This window comes from Capricornis sumatraensis, chromosome 1 (assembly GCF_032405125.1).
Source record: "Capricornis sumatraensis isolate serow.1 chromosome 1, serow.2, whole genome shotgun sequence".
Taxonomy (NCBI): Eukaryota; Metazoa; Chordata; class Mammalia; order Artiodactyla; family Bovidae; genus Capricornis; species Capricornis sumatraensis.
The window spans coordinates 118,914,918-118,929,646 of record NC_091069.1 but is presented as its reverse complement, the minus strand read 5'-3'; positions in this window follow the sequence as shown (position 1 = coordinate 118,929,646).

The following is a 14,729-nucleotide window of genomic DNA, read 5'->3' as shown; positions in this document are numbered from 1 at the left end:
GAAATAATTTCCATAAACAACAGAATATTGCCAAACTAATATTTAACATTTATATTTTCATAAGCACATTTACATAGATTATTTTTATAAAATTCAATAGAACACTTTGATTTAGTGAATGAAGGCTGTCATCAAGAAATCATTGGTTTTCTTTCTTTTGCTCTACTATTTGCTCACCCATTCCATTAAATCTCCAATATTTGCCATTTTTGGCTTTCAAACATCTCATAAACACTATTCATTCTCTCAGTTATCTATGTCATTGAACTAAATCAGGTCATCTGTATTTATGTTACCTGGTCTATAACTGGGGCTTCATTGGTGGCTCAGATGGTAAAGAATCTGACCACAATGCAGGAGACATGGGTTCAATCACTAGGTCAGGAAGATCCCCTGGAGAAAGAAATGGAAACCCATAGCATCCTTGCCTGAGAAATCCCGTGACCAGAGGAGGTTGACAAACTACAGTCCATGTGGTTACAGAGAGGCGGACATGACTGAGCAACTAGCATTTTCACATTCACTCCTATAGTGTCTCCCTTTCTCTTCACTTTCTGTTGCTAATTATTTTCCAGATCTTGACTTCTAAAAAACATGGTCCAGTCCTAATGTTATATATAAGGTCATTCTGGTCCTCCTTTCCAACTATTTCAGAATTATATCTAATATACTCAACTGTTTTTAGAGTTTTCTCCAGTCAGCTCAACATGGGACCATTTCACATCAGCCAGATGAGGATGTGGGTCCCCCACTTATAAAGTGGTCTTCATACAATAAGTTAAGCCATCTCAATGTTTACTTCAGCCATCTTTAATTTCTATGGTTTCTTATCTCATAAATTTACCTATCTTTTCTTAGAAGCTCTACCACCTGATGTGTGACTTGGGGTCCTAGAAAGCAAAAAGAAGTTAAATGTTCACTTGAGAGAGTTGGAAAGAGCGGGAAGAATGGACCAGAGAAGGTCACCATACTTCATCAGAGATCAGAAACCTGTGAAAAGAAGAGGGATGAAGATGATTGTGCAAAAAGACACTCAGACTGGGATACAGCTCTGACAAAGTACAAACAACCCAGTTAGGAACTCAAAAGCAAAGATTACCCATTAGAGGAGTCCTCCATTGAATAAAAATGTCTGGACCATTACCTCCACCATACTTAGCCTGGACTTTGGTTACCCATATTGCATAGGAACCTGGAATATCAGGTCCTTGAATCAAGGCAAATTGGAAGTGGTCAAACAGGAGATGGCAAGAGTGAACGTCAACATTCTAGGAATCAGCGAACTAAAATGGACGAATATGGGTGAATTTAACTCAGATGACCATTATATCTACTACTGCGGGCAGGAATCACTCAGAAGAAAAGGAGTAGCCATCAACAAAAGAGTCTGAAATGCAGTACTTGGATGCAACCTCAAAAATGACAGAATGATCTCTGTTCATCTGCAAGGCAAACCATTCAATATCACAGTAATCCAAGTCTATGCCCCAACCAGTAATGCTGAAGAAGCTGAAGTTGAACGGTTCTATGAAGACCTACAAGACCTTTTAGAACTAACATCCAAAAAGGATGTCCTTTTCATTATAGGGGACTGGAATGCAAAAGTAGGAGGTCAAGAAACACCTGGAGTAACAGGCAAATTTGGCCTTGGGATACAGAATGAAGCAGGGCAAAGACTCATAGAGTTTTGCCAAGAAAATGTACTGGTCATAGCAAACACCCTCTTCCAACAACACAAGAGAAGACTCTACACATGGACATCACTAGATGGTCAACACCGAAGTCAGACTGATTATATTCTTTGCAGACAAAGATGGAGAAACTCTACACAAAAAACAAGACAAGGAGCTGACTGTGGCTCAGATCATGAACTCCTTATTACCAAATTCAGACTCAAATTGAAGAAAGTAGGCAAAACCGCTAGACCATTCAGGTGTGACCTAAATCAAATCCCTAATGATTATACAGTGGAAGTGAGAAATAGATTTAAGGACCTAGATCTGATAGATAGAGTGCCTGATGAACTATAGAATGAGGTTTGTGACATTGTACAGGAGACAGGGATCAAGACCATCCCCATGGAAAAGAAATGGAAAAAAGCAAAATGGCTATCGGGGGAGGCCTTACAAATAGCTGTGAAAAGAAGAGAGGTGAAAAGTAAAGGAGAAAAGGAAAGATATAAGCATCTGAATGCAGAGTTCCAAAGAATAGCAAGGAGAGATAAGAAAGCCTTCTTCAGTGATCAATGCAAAGAAATAGAGGAAAACAACAGAATGGGAAAGACTAGAGATCTCTTCAAGAAAATTAGAGATACCAAGGGAAAATTTTATGCAAAGATGGGCTCAATAAAGAACAGAAATCGTATCAACCTAACAGAAGCAGAAGATATTAAGAAGAGGTGGCAAGAATACACAGAAGAACTGTACAAAAAAGATCTTCACAACCCGGATCATCACGATGGTGTGATCACTCATCTAGAGCCAGACATCCTGGAATGTGAAGTCAAGTGGGCCTTAGAAAGCATCACTATGAACAAAGCTAGTGGATTTGATGTAATTCCAGTTGAGCTATTTCAAATCCTGAAAGATGATGCTGTGAAAGTGCTGCACTCAATATGCCAGCAAATTTGGAACACTCAGCAGTAGCCACAGGACTGGAAAAGGTCAGTTTTCATTGCAATCCCAAAGAAAGGCAATGCCAAAGAATACTCAAACTACTGCACAATTGCACTCATCTCACAGGCTAGTAAAGTAACACTCAAAATTCTCCAAGCCAGGCTTCAGCAATACGTGAACCGTGAACTTCCCGATGTTCAAGCTCGTTTTAGAAAAGGCAGAGGAACCAGAGATCAAATTGTCAACATCTGCTGGATCATGGAAAAAGCAAGAGAGTTCCAGAAAAACATCTACTTCTGCTTTATGGACTATGCCAAAGCCTTTGACTGTGTGGATCACAATAAACTGTGGAAAATTCTGAAGGAGATGGGAATACCAGACCACCTGACTTGCCTCTTAAGAAATCTGTATGCAGGTCAGGAAGCAACAGTTAAAACTGGACATGGAACAATAGACTGGTTCCAAATAGGAAAAGGAGTGTGTCAAGGCTGTATATTATCACCCTGATTATTTAACTTCTATGCAGAGTACATCATGAGAAATGCTGGACTGGAAGAAACACAAGCTGGAATCAAGATTGCCGGGGGAAATATCAATAACCTCAGATATGCAGATGACACCACCCTTATGACAGAAAGTGAAGAGGAACTAAAAAGCCTCTTAATAAAAGTGAAAGAGGAGAGTGAAAAAGTTGGCTTAAAGTTCAACATTCTGAAAGTGAAGATCATGGCATCTGGTCTCATCACTTCATGGGAAATAGATGGGGAAACAGTGGAAACAGTGTCAGACTTTATTTTGGGGGGCTCCAAAATCACTGCAGATGGTGACTGCAGCCATGAAATTAAAAGACGCTTACTCCTTGGAAAAATAGTTATGACCAACCTAGATAGCATATTCAAAAGCAGAGACATTACTTTGCTGATTAAGGTTCATCTAGTCAAGGCTATGGCTTTTCCAGTAGTTATGTATGAATGTGAGTTGGACTGTGAAGAAGTTTGAGTGCCGAAGAATTGATGCTTTTGAATTGTGGTGTTGGAGAAGACTCTTGAGAGTCCCGTGGACTGCAAGGAGATCCAACCAGTCCATTCTGAAAGAGATCAGCCCTGGGATTTCTTTGGAAGGAATGATGCTAAAGGTTAAATTCCAGTACTTTGGCCACCTCATGTGAAGTTTTGACTCGTTGGAAAAGACTCTGATGCTGGGAGGGATTAGGGGCAGGAGGAGAAGGGGATGACAGATGATGAGATGGCTGGATGGCATCACTGACTCAATGGACGTGAGTTTGTGTGAACTCAGGGAGTTGGTGATGGACAGAGAGGCCTGGCGTGCTGTGATTCATGGGGTCTCAAAGAATCGGACACGACTGAGCGACTGAACTGAAATGATCGAGTGTGATCTTGGCTTGAAAAGTGAAATAGATCCAAAGGATGATAATGGCACTCACTGAAGTTGAGGAATATGTTCTTTCTTGAAGAAAAATCCCAATGGCACACACTCTGGCACACACCAGGTGAGCTTCGACTTCTGTCCTGTGTGATTTGGTGCATTGTATATTCACTCAAGGCTTCCTAGGTGGTGCTATTGGTAAAGAACCCACCTGTCAATGCAGGAGACAAAAAGAGACACGGGTTTGATGGGGAAGATTCACCTGGAGAGGGGCATGCCAGTTCATTCCAATATTCTTGCCTGGAGAATCCCATGGATAGAGGAGCCTGGTGGGCTACAGTCCACAGGGTTACACAGAATCAGACACAACTGAAGTAATTTAGCATACACACTTGGATACATTCATTCTCCTGTGTTGCTCTGTTCTACATGGTTTTTGGCTCATGCCAGAGTTCTCTTTCTCAAGTTTAGACACAGTGTACTCATACTAGTTCTAGAAATAGTCAGTTCTATCAATTAATTAGTTTTAATTCAATGGCATAAGTATTTGTTTAATATTGAGAAACCAAGAATCAACCTTTAGGATGATAACATTAGTGTTTTAGTATGAAACTAAGTCAAACTATCCACTGATTACCTTCCACAAGAAAGTAAAATGAAAACAATAAAAAAAATTACAACTATGGTGTTTCTATGTAGTAGAGTGTAATATAGTTCAAACACTTCATGGCCAACATTATGTATCTTATATTCCCAAGCTCTTTTATATGGAAATATTGTACTTCCCAACCATCAAATCCACACTTGGTTATATTTGGTCATACTTTAGCTACTTAAATACAAGAGAAAGTGATGGGACATATCCTTGAAAAATCATTTTAAAAGCTATCACAGTTTCACTATTACACTTTAAATTATATATATATTCAGTATACACTTTATATATATATTGTGGCTCAGCTGGTAAAGAATCTGCCTGCAATGCAGGAGATCTGGGTTTGATTCCTGGGTGGGGAAGATCTCCTTGAGAACGGAAAGGCTACCCACTCCAGTATTCTGGCCTGGAGAATTCCATGAACTGTATAGTCCATGAGGTCACAAAGACTCAGAGACAACTGTGCCTGAGACAAAAAAAAAAAAAAAAAAAAAAAAATATATATATATATATATATATATATATATATATATATTTATCTTCAACAAGACTAAGAAATGATAGGGGCTCAAATAGGTATGGAATGATAATAAATTAAAATAAAATAAAAGACAAACCAGCAACCAAAACATGCAAAGTTGCCTTGCAATAGATGAGTGTGAGGTAGAAATAAATCTTAACTTTTTAAGCCATTGACATCTTTTGAGCTGTTTGCTATCAAAGATTGACCTAGCCTATTGACTAGTTCATTTTGCTTTTTCTAGTAACCTCTGTGGTTTCATTTTGTTATAGCTTGTGTGTGTGTTGTTGAGGCTAGTTTTTTTTAACTTATTTCATTATTTTTACATCCTCTGTCTCATCTGTAAAATAGAATAAAACTGAGATCTATTTTAGATAACTGTCATCATAAACAAATGAATTGAAACATGTAAAACACTCAGAAGAATATCTGGAAAAATAATGTGTACTCTCTAGAAGTTTCTACTGACGCCACACCATTGCTAGTGTACCATTACTAGTCTTACTCCTACAACAACAGTCCTATTAGAGGCAGTGGTTCAATTCCAATTTCCCATTTCTACCACTTATTAGATTTATGACTGACCATAATTTAAACAATTAAGCCTTGGTTTCCCCACATAAATTATTTTATATACTTTTGTGTCTTTAGAAAGAGACTTACAAGTGTCAATCAATATGTCAGAATTTTCAGGTATCCTAAACAGTTCACTTTCCAAATATTTTAATAAATCAGTGGCTTCATTTTAAGATTTAATTCTACCAATTCATATTTAGCCATTTCTTTTTCATTTTCTCCTTTCCTCTGAAAATGAGTGTGATTGTCTAAATATTCTCAAATCTTTCAATTTATCTTTTGGATATCCTAATATTGTGCTTTAATAAATGTTCATAAATTTTATGTTTTCTACACTCTAAACAAGGCTCCAAATAAATCATTTTAAGCATCAACATTTCTGCCATAAAGAATATTCTACAAAGTTGTGTACAAGTTGGCAGATACTTAAAAGCATCTGAAATGGACATAATTTATGGAGCCTTAAGGAAAACTCATTTTAGAAGGTATTCTTCCTACTGTCATCTTCTCAAGGATGGAGAATAATGTTCTTTCTCATTTTCTTACCAGAAACGATTATCCAAAAAGACGGCCTTTGTTGTTTAAAAAGTACTACAAATTTTGTTTACTCACATTTTCCATGTCTTTTTATTCTTTCCCCACAAGGCATCTTTTATCATCTGGATGTGACATTGATTTTCATTGTAACCCATTTTACTGAATTCTATAGACAGAATATGGTAAGTTACCAAAAACAAAACAAAACCATATTTTTCAAAAAATATAGAATTCATCACCAAAAGAAAATATAGCATAAATTTACATTTTGAGTTAGCTTTTCTGCTAGATTTTTAAGATGTTAAATATTTTTCCATAATTCCGTGACTTTCTAGATTCCTTGACTTGTTTCTCTCTAAATTCATTCTACCCTCTTATAATGTCATTATTATCTTCATAACTAAGTACATTTGTTTATTTTAATTTATAGAATTCAATCTCCAGTCTCTGTAACAATAATAGGCTAAGGGTAAAATTACTTCCCAGGTAGCTCAGATGGTAAAGAGTCTGCTTGGTATTTGGGAGTCCTGGGTTCAATCCCTGGCTTGGGAAGATCCCCTGGAGGAGGAAGTGGCAAGCCACTCCAGTATTCTTGCCTGGAAAATTCCATGGATGGAAGAACCTGGCAGGCCACAAAGAGTCAGACACGACTGAGTGACTTTAATTATTATATATTAAAATTACTTCATATGAGATATTCATGAAATTTTTAATGAATTCTTTTTTTCATTTTGTTCTTGTGATGCCACCTAGTTCTCTGTTTAGTTCTCTATTCCTTTTTCACCTTCGTTCCTTAACCTTATAAATATGGAATGTGTATTCTCCATCATTCTGATTTTTCACCTTCATGCTTTGTTTTGAACCTATAGTCTGCCACGCTCCTCTGTCCATGAGATTCTTAAGGCAAGAATACTAAGTGAGTTGCCATACCCTCCTCCAGGGGATCTTCCGAAGCCAGGGATCAAACCCACATCTTTTATGTCTCCTGCATTGGCAGGCCAGAGAAGGCAATGGCACCCCACTGCAGTACTCTTGCCTGTAAAATCCCATGGACGGAGGAGCCTGGTGGGCTGCAGTCCATGGGGTCGCTAAGAGTCGGACACGACTGAAGCGACTTAGCAGCAGCAGCAGCAGCAGCATTGGCAGGCAGGTCCTTTACACTGGCACCACCTGAGAAGCCCTCATGTACCTATCTCCTCTACCAATTACTTCACAATAATAACATCTTCTCTTCATGTCTTCCTATATCTACCATTAACTTCATCAGTATCTCAATTCTTAGATTTTATGATTATTATGGATTTGTAGATTTGAAAGATATCTAACAGACCATCCAAGCCTTCCCTCGGGATGTATAAATTTCCACTTCCTCTAGCCAAAGCATTGGTGAACTCAGCAATTGTAGGCTGGATTGTATGTTGTATATGTTTCTCAGTATGAGATTGCTGGCTTTGTCATGCAAAAATTTTTAAAATCAATGGCTTAAACTCACACTTTTGGTCTTTTCCTCCATAATTTTTATTTTTGCTTACTCTCAAATTTTGTCACTTCAATCTCTTCAGTAGTTCACAAATACAAACCTTCTTTTCCCTTGACACTGTTCCCAATTTGAGCCAAACTTCTGGGCCTCCTCCTGAAATACGGCTGTGGTTTCAGGTATAAAAGAAACAGATGCTTTCAGTGAACATTCAAGGAAATGAGCCAAAAGTTCTGGAAGCAGAGTAGAGTTTTCTTCCTGAGTGTACTGGTGTCCTTTTCCTGTTGTAACAAATTACCAATAACTTTATGTCTTAACACAACACACATTCATAATCTTATGCTTTTAAAGGCCAGAAATTTAGTATCACAATGTATTTCCTTCAGAAATTCTAGTAGAGAATCCTTTGGTTTGCCTTTTCCAACTATTAGAGCTGCCTACATTGCTTGAGCAATAGCCTCTTTCTCCATCTTCAAAGTCAACAGTGTAATCCTTCAAATATGTACGTCTCTTTCTTTCTCTCACTCTCATATGTGTATCAAGGTTGGGTTGGGGAGATATGCTGTGAACAAATGATGTGATCTGAACTAACACAGAAGCTGGAGCTGTGGTTAAAGGGACACCAGGGTTCAGTACTACTGGCTTTTAATGGTTCCAAGAGGAGTCTGGTTAAGGTCATTATTACAGTACATGTTTGAACATTTCTGATATTAATTCCTGGAACAGAATTTTCCCTATGCCCAGTCTCCTAAAGGAGCTTCTTTTTAAAGCCAAATAAATAGATTTGCTTCCATTTTCCTCCAGATTTTTCTCAATATCCTCATGTCTGACTGAGAATATAGTATATGATATCATCTTCTAGTTCTGAATAGATTATAATCCCCTCTAGTGTTTCATTTTTATTTAATATTATTGTCTTCAGTTGCAACCTTTTTTCAGATAACCTTCACAGATATGTGAAAAAGTTATAAGAGTTAAACTTTTGCCAAAGCCCTGACAGCTGAAATAGATTCTTAATTAAAAGCTTTGTTTCCAGCATTCCCCCAGTCATTGCCTCTTTTATGCCTCTGCTTCTTCAGACTTTTTTGACAAAGTGTTTTATGTCATTTAAATGTCCTTCCTAAGGATACTTGTTTCCCACAGCAAAACAAAGAGCATCAAAAGTCTGTCACTGAAGTCAGGACCCTTTGGGATCTGTCCTCAAAACTAACTTTAGGGACTTCCATATTTCTCTACCCAGAGCTTATCTCTTCTGAGGGAGATAATATTTTCACCTCTGCTAGTCATTTAGTTTCATATTTTCAGTGGTGTCATTTGAAATCTATGTAAAATCAATTATATGATGTGGGAGACACTACATACTGAAAAACGGGCTCAGCCATAGACATAATAATTTATGTTAATGAAGTTTGGTAGATTGATCATAAATAATTTGAAGTGTTTTGGTGATCGTCAAATTTCACTCAGATCATGGGACTCAGGAACATACATTTGTTTTACTTATTTACTGATTTATTTATCATTGACTGTGTTTGGTATTCATTGTTGCTCACAAACTTTTTCTAGTTACTGTGAGTGGAGGCTGCTCTCTAGTTTCAGGCCACAGGCTTCTCTTTGTGGTGACTTCTCTTGTTGTAGAACATGAGCTCTAGGATGTGTGGGCTTCAATAATTATGGCAGGCAGATTTAGCTGCCCCTTGGCATGCTGGAATCTTCCAGGACTAGGGATCAAACCCATGTTCCCTGCATTAGCAGAGAAATTCTTAACCACTGAACCACCAGGTAAGTCTATGTGCGTACATATATAAGTTCATATATGAAAACAGGCAGGAGGAGGAGGGGATGACAGAGGATGAAATGGTTGGATGGCATCACTGACTCAATGGACATGTGAGTTTGAGCAAACTCCTGGGAGATAGTGAAGGACAGGGAAGCCTGGCATGCTGCAGTCTGTGGGATTGCAAAGCATCAGACAAAGCTTAGCGACTGAACAACAACTGAAAACCTTTATCAGTAACTCATCCTTTCTAGACAAACCTTGCTCATCAAAAGAGAAGTCAATGCCATCAAAATACAGTGACTTCAGCAATTCTTTCCTATTCTTAAAAAATGACAAAAATGCTTATTAAATGTTATTTTGCCTGTGGTCTAAATTCTTATATTTATGTTTGCCATCTTGTCATTTCTAAAAATAGTCAAGTTTCCAGGAAATTTTCAATGTTTTAAAAAGTGAATGGATGGTAGGACCAAATTCCATGTCTTCTGGACAAGAGCTGATCCTTGAGATGGAATTTTTCGGCTGTTCTCTGTAACTTCTCCTAAATGCAATAGATCTATACATAAAAACATTAGGTTTATTTTTCCCTCACACGGTTGGCAGATCATAGTACAAATTGCCAACACGTCATTTGTGTCCTTATCTCTACTCACGGGTATGACCAGAATTGAACCTAAGAGAATAGTATAGATGTTCAGCAGCCCAATGCTATTCATCAAAATGCCTGCCTGTAAAAAAGAAACTCTTTGCTGTGAGAAATAATGCTTCAGTTTTTCAGACCTACACTGAGGGAAAATGTCCAGAGTTCACACAAATCAGGCAATGTAAATTAACAGTTTCTCCAGTACCTTCTGCTCAACAATAATAAGTTCTCAGGGGAGTTTGCAAGTGTCCTTGGAAAATAAATGGGAGGTTGGTGACTTCTGCACAAAATCTTCTATGACTTAGGAAATGTCATGCAGTTAAAAATAGTATTCAGTGACTAGACTCAGGGCTGCATTTATTCTAAATTCAATTGAAGTGCTTAAATTTGGGGTAAATACAATAGCTTATACAGTAATTTAAAAAATCAAAACCCTTCTCTCTAATGTAACAAAAATCCTTCTTAGAATCATTGAAAAAATAAGTGAAATTAAAATCTTAAATATTTTATAAACAAGGCAGGAAAGGAGGAAGGAGAAGACCATTTTAAATAATATGTAAATTGTTAAGTGGCTTGCTTTATTATTTATTGTTTATGGTATGCTTGCCTGCTCAGTTGTATCCAACTCTTTGTGACACCATGGACTATAGCCTACCAGGTTCCTCTGCCCATGGAATTTCCCAGGCAGGAATACCAGAGTGGGTTGCCATTTCCTTCTCCAGGGGATCTTCCTGACCCAGGGAACCAACTGTGAATTTTTCATCTCTTGCATTGGCAGCCAAATTCTTTACCACTCCGCCACCTGCAAAGCCCCAGTTATTATACATGGTCAACAATTAAGTCACAATTGCATGGTATTTTTTTTTTTTCTGTGTAATCCAAGAATTAAATGATATGTGTATTGACCATGGTCAAAAACAAGCCGCTAAGATGATTTTTTCATTTCCTTATTTCCCTAGTAAACTGAAACTATTCTGAGGGTTAAATAAAGGTTTTCACTTCTAAGATCTGGACTTGGGAATTCATTGTAAGTATTATTATCATTATTATTATTTTGTCATTGAGCAATTAAAAAATTGTGCACTGGCAATGATCTAAATAATTTTAGTCAATAAGTAAGACACTTTCACAACCTACTTGAAGACAACATCTTTATAGCTTTCTTTAAACAGTCACATTGGGGGGGGAAATCATACTTCATTGACAAAGCTTATCGGTGAAGAATTCCTTGTGTGAATGAATTGATTTAAATATGAAATAAAATACACATTTGATTATTTGAAAATCTCTTCAGAAAGCAATTTTTTTTGTAAGCATACATATATAAATACTTTTAAACTCTGTAATTCCCCAAACAGAAATAGAATTAGAAAGGGCTACTTAATAATGAAGGGGACTTTAAGTCTTTTCATATTTATATAATTTACTGAACTTCCAAAGAATAGTTGGGTTATTCCAAGATGGACAATTTACTTCTTTATTAACTCGTAAAAAATAAGACTAATAAACAAAAATATAAATATTTATTAATCATCAACTCAATGGACATGAGTTTGAGCAAACTCTGGGAAATAGTAAAAGACAGGGAAGCCTGGTGTGCTGCAGTTCATGGGGTCCCAAAGAGTTGGACACAGCTTAGCTACTGAACAACAATCAGATCAGAGGGGCGGTCCTAAGATGGTGGAGGAATAGGACGGGGAGACCACTTTTTCCCCCACAAATTCATCAAAAGAACATTTCAAAGCTGAGTAAATTTCACAAAACAACTTCTGAATGTTGGTAGAGGACATCAGGCACTCAGAAAAGCAGATTATTGTCTTCAAAAACAGTGAACCTCTCTGGGGATCCCTCAATGTGGAGAAACTTTTCATCTTTAAACTAAATGTTTTATCATCAGTGCTGTATAGATGGAGAAGTCTTGAGGCTCCCGTAAAAATAAAACTGAAAACCAGAAGCAGGAGGTTTAAGGCCAAGTCCTGAGAACATCCGAGAACCCCTGAATTCAGAGAACATTAACCGATAGGAGCCCATCAAACACCTCCATACCTACACTGAAACCAAGCACAACCCAAGGGCCAACAAGTTCCAGAGCAAGACATACCACGCAAATTTTCCAGCAACATAGGAACACTCCCCTGAGCTTCAATATACAAGCAGCTCAAAGTTACTCCAAAACCATTGATGTCTCATAACCCATTACTGGTCACTTCATTGCACTCCAGAGAGAAGAAATCCACCTCTACCCATCAGAACTCCAACACAAGCCTCCCTAACCAAGAAACCTTGACAAGCCACTGATACAACCCCACCCACAGTGAGGAAACTCCATAATAAAGAGAACTCCACAAAATCCCAGAATATAGAAAGGCCACCCCAAACCCAGCAATATAACCAAGAGGAAGAGACAGAGGAATACCCAGCAGGTAAAGGAACAGGAGAAATGTCCACCAAACCAAACAAAAGAGGAAGAGAAGGGAATCTACCTGAGAAAGAATTCCAAATATTGATAGTGAAAATGATCCAAATTCTTGAAATCAAAATGGAATCACAGATAAATAGCCTGGAGACAAGGATTGAGAAGATGCAAGAAAGGTTTAACAAGGACCTAGAAGAAATAAAGAAGAGTCAATATATAATGAATAATGCAATAAATGAGAACAGAAACAGTCTGGAGGCAACAAATAGTAGAATAACGGAGGCAGAAGATAGGATTAGTGAAATAGAAGATAGAATGGTAGAAATAAATGAATCAGAGAGGAAAAAAGAAAAATGAATTAAAAGAAATGAGGACAATCTCAGAGACCTCCAGGACAATATGAAATGCTCCAACATTTGAATTATAGGAGTCCCAGAAGAAGACAAAAAGAAAGACCATGAGAAAACATTTGAGGAGATAATAGTTGAAAACTTCCCTAAAATGGAGAAGGAAATAATCACCCAAGTCCAATAAACCCAGAGAGTTCCAAACAGGATAAACCCAAGGAGAAACACCCCAAGACACATATTAATCAAGTTAACAAAGATCAAACACAAAGAACAAATATTAAAAGCAGCAAGGGAAAAACAACAAATAACACACAAGGGGATTCCCATAAGGATAACAGCTGATCTTTCAATAGAAATTCTTCAGGCCAGGAGGGAATGGCAAGACATACTTAATGTGATGAAAGAAAATAAACTAAAGCCCAGATTACTGTACCCAGCAAGGATCTCATTCAAATACGAAGGAGAAATAAAAAGCTTTACAGACAAGCAAAAGCTGAGAGAATTCAGCACCACCAAACCAGCTCTCCAACAAATGCTAAAGGATATTCTCTAGACAGGAAACACAAAAAGGGCATATAAACCCAAACCCAAACCAGTAAAGTAAATGGCAATGGGATCATACTTATCAGTAATTACCTTAAACGTAAATGGGTTGAATGCCCCAACCAAAACGCAAAGACTGGCTGAATGGATACAAAAACAAGATTCTTATATATGCTGCCTATAAGAGACCGACCTCAAAACAAGGGACACATACAGACTGAAAGTGAAGGGCTGGGAAAAGATATTCCACGCAAATAGAGACCAAAAGAAAGCAGGAGTAGCAATAGTCATCTCCGATAAAATAGACTTTAAAACAAAGGCTGTGAAAAGAGACAAAGAAGGCCACTACATAACGATCAAAGGATCAACCCAAGAAGAAGATATAACAATTATAAATATATATGCACCCAACATAGGAGCACGGCAATATGTAAGACAAATGCTAACAAGTATGAAAGGGGAAATTAACAGTAACACAGTAATAGTGAGAGACTTTAATACCCCACTCACACCTATGGACAGATCAACTAAACAGAAAATTAACAAAGAAACACAAACTTTAAATGATACAATAGACCAGTTAGACCTAATTGGTATCTATAGGAAATTTCACCCCAAAACAATGAATTTCACTTTTTTCTCAAATGCACACGTAACCTTCTCCAGGATAGATCACATTCTGGGCCATAAATCTAACCTTGATAAATTAAAAAAAAAAAAAATTGAAATCATTCCAAGAATCTTTTCTGACCATAATGCATTAAGATTAGATTTCAATTACAGGAGAATAATTATTAAAAATTCCAACATATGGAGGCTGAACAACATGCTTCTGAATAACAAACAAATCACAGAAGAAATCAAAAAAGAAATCAAAATATGCATAGAAATGAATGAAAATGAAAACACAACCCAAAACCTGTAGGACACTATAAAAACAGTGCTAAGAGGAAAGTTCATAGCAATACAGGCATACCTCAAGAAACAAGAAAAAAGCCAAATAAATAACCTAACTCTACACCTAAAGCAACTAGAAAAGGAAGAATTGGAGAACCCCAGAATTAGTAGAAGGAAAGAAATCTTAAAAATTAGGGCAGAAATAAAAGCAAAAGAAACAAAAGAGACCATAGCAAAAATCAACAAAGCCAAAAGCTGGTTCTTTGAAAGGATAAATAAAATTGACAAACCATTAGCCAGACTCATCAAGAAACAAAGGGAAAAAAATCAAATCAAT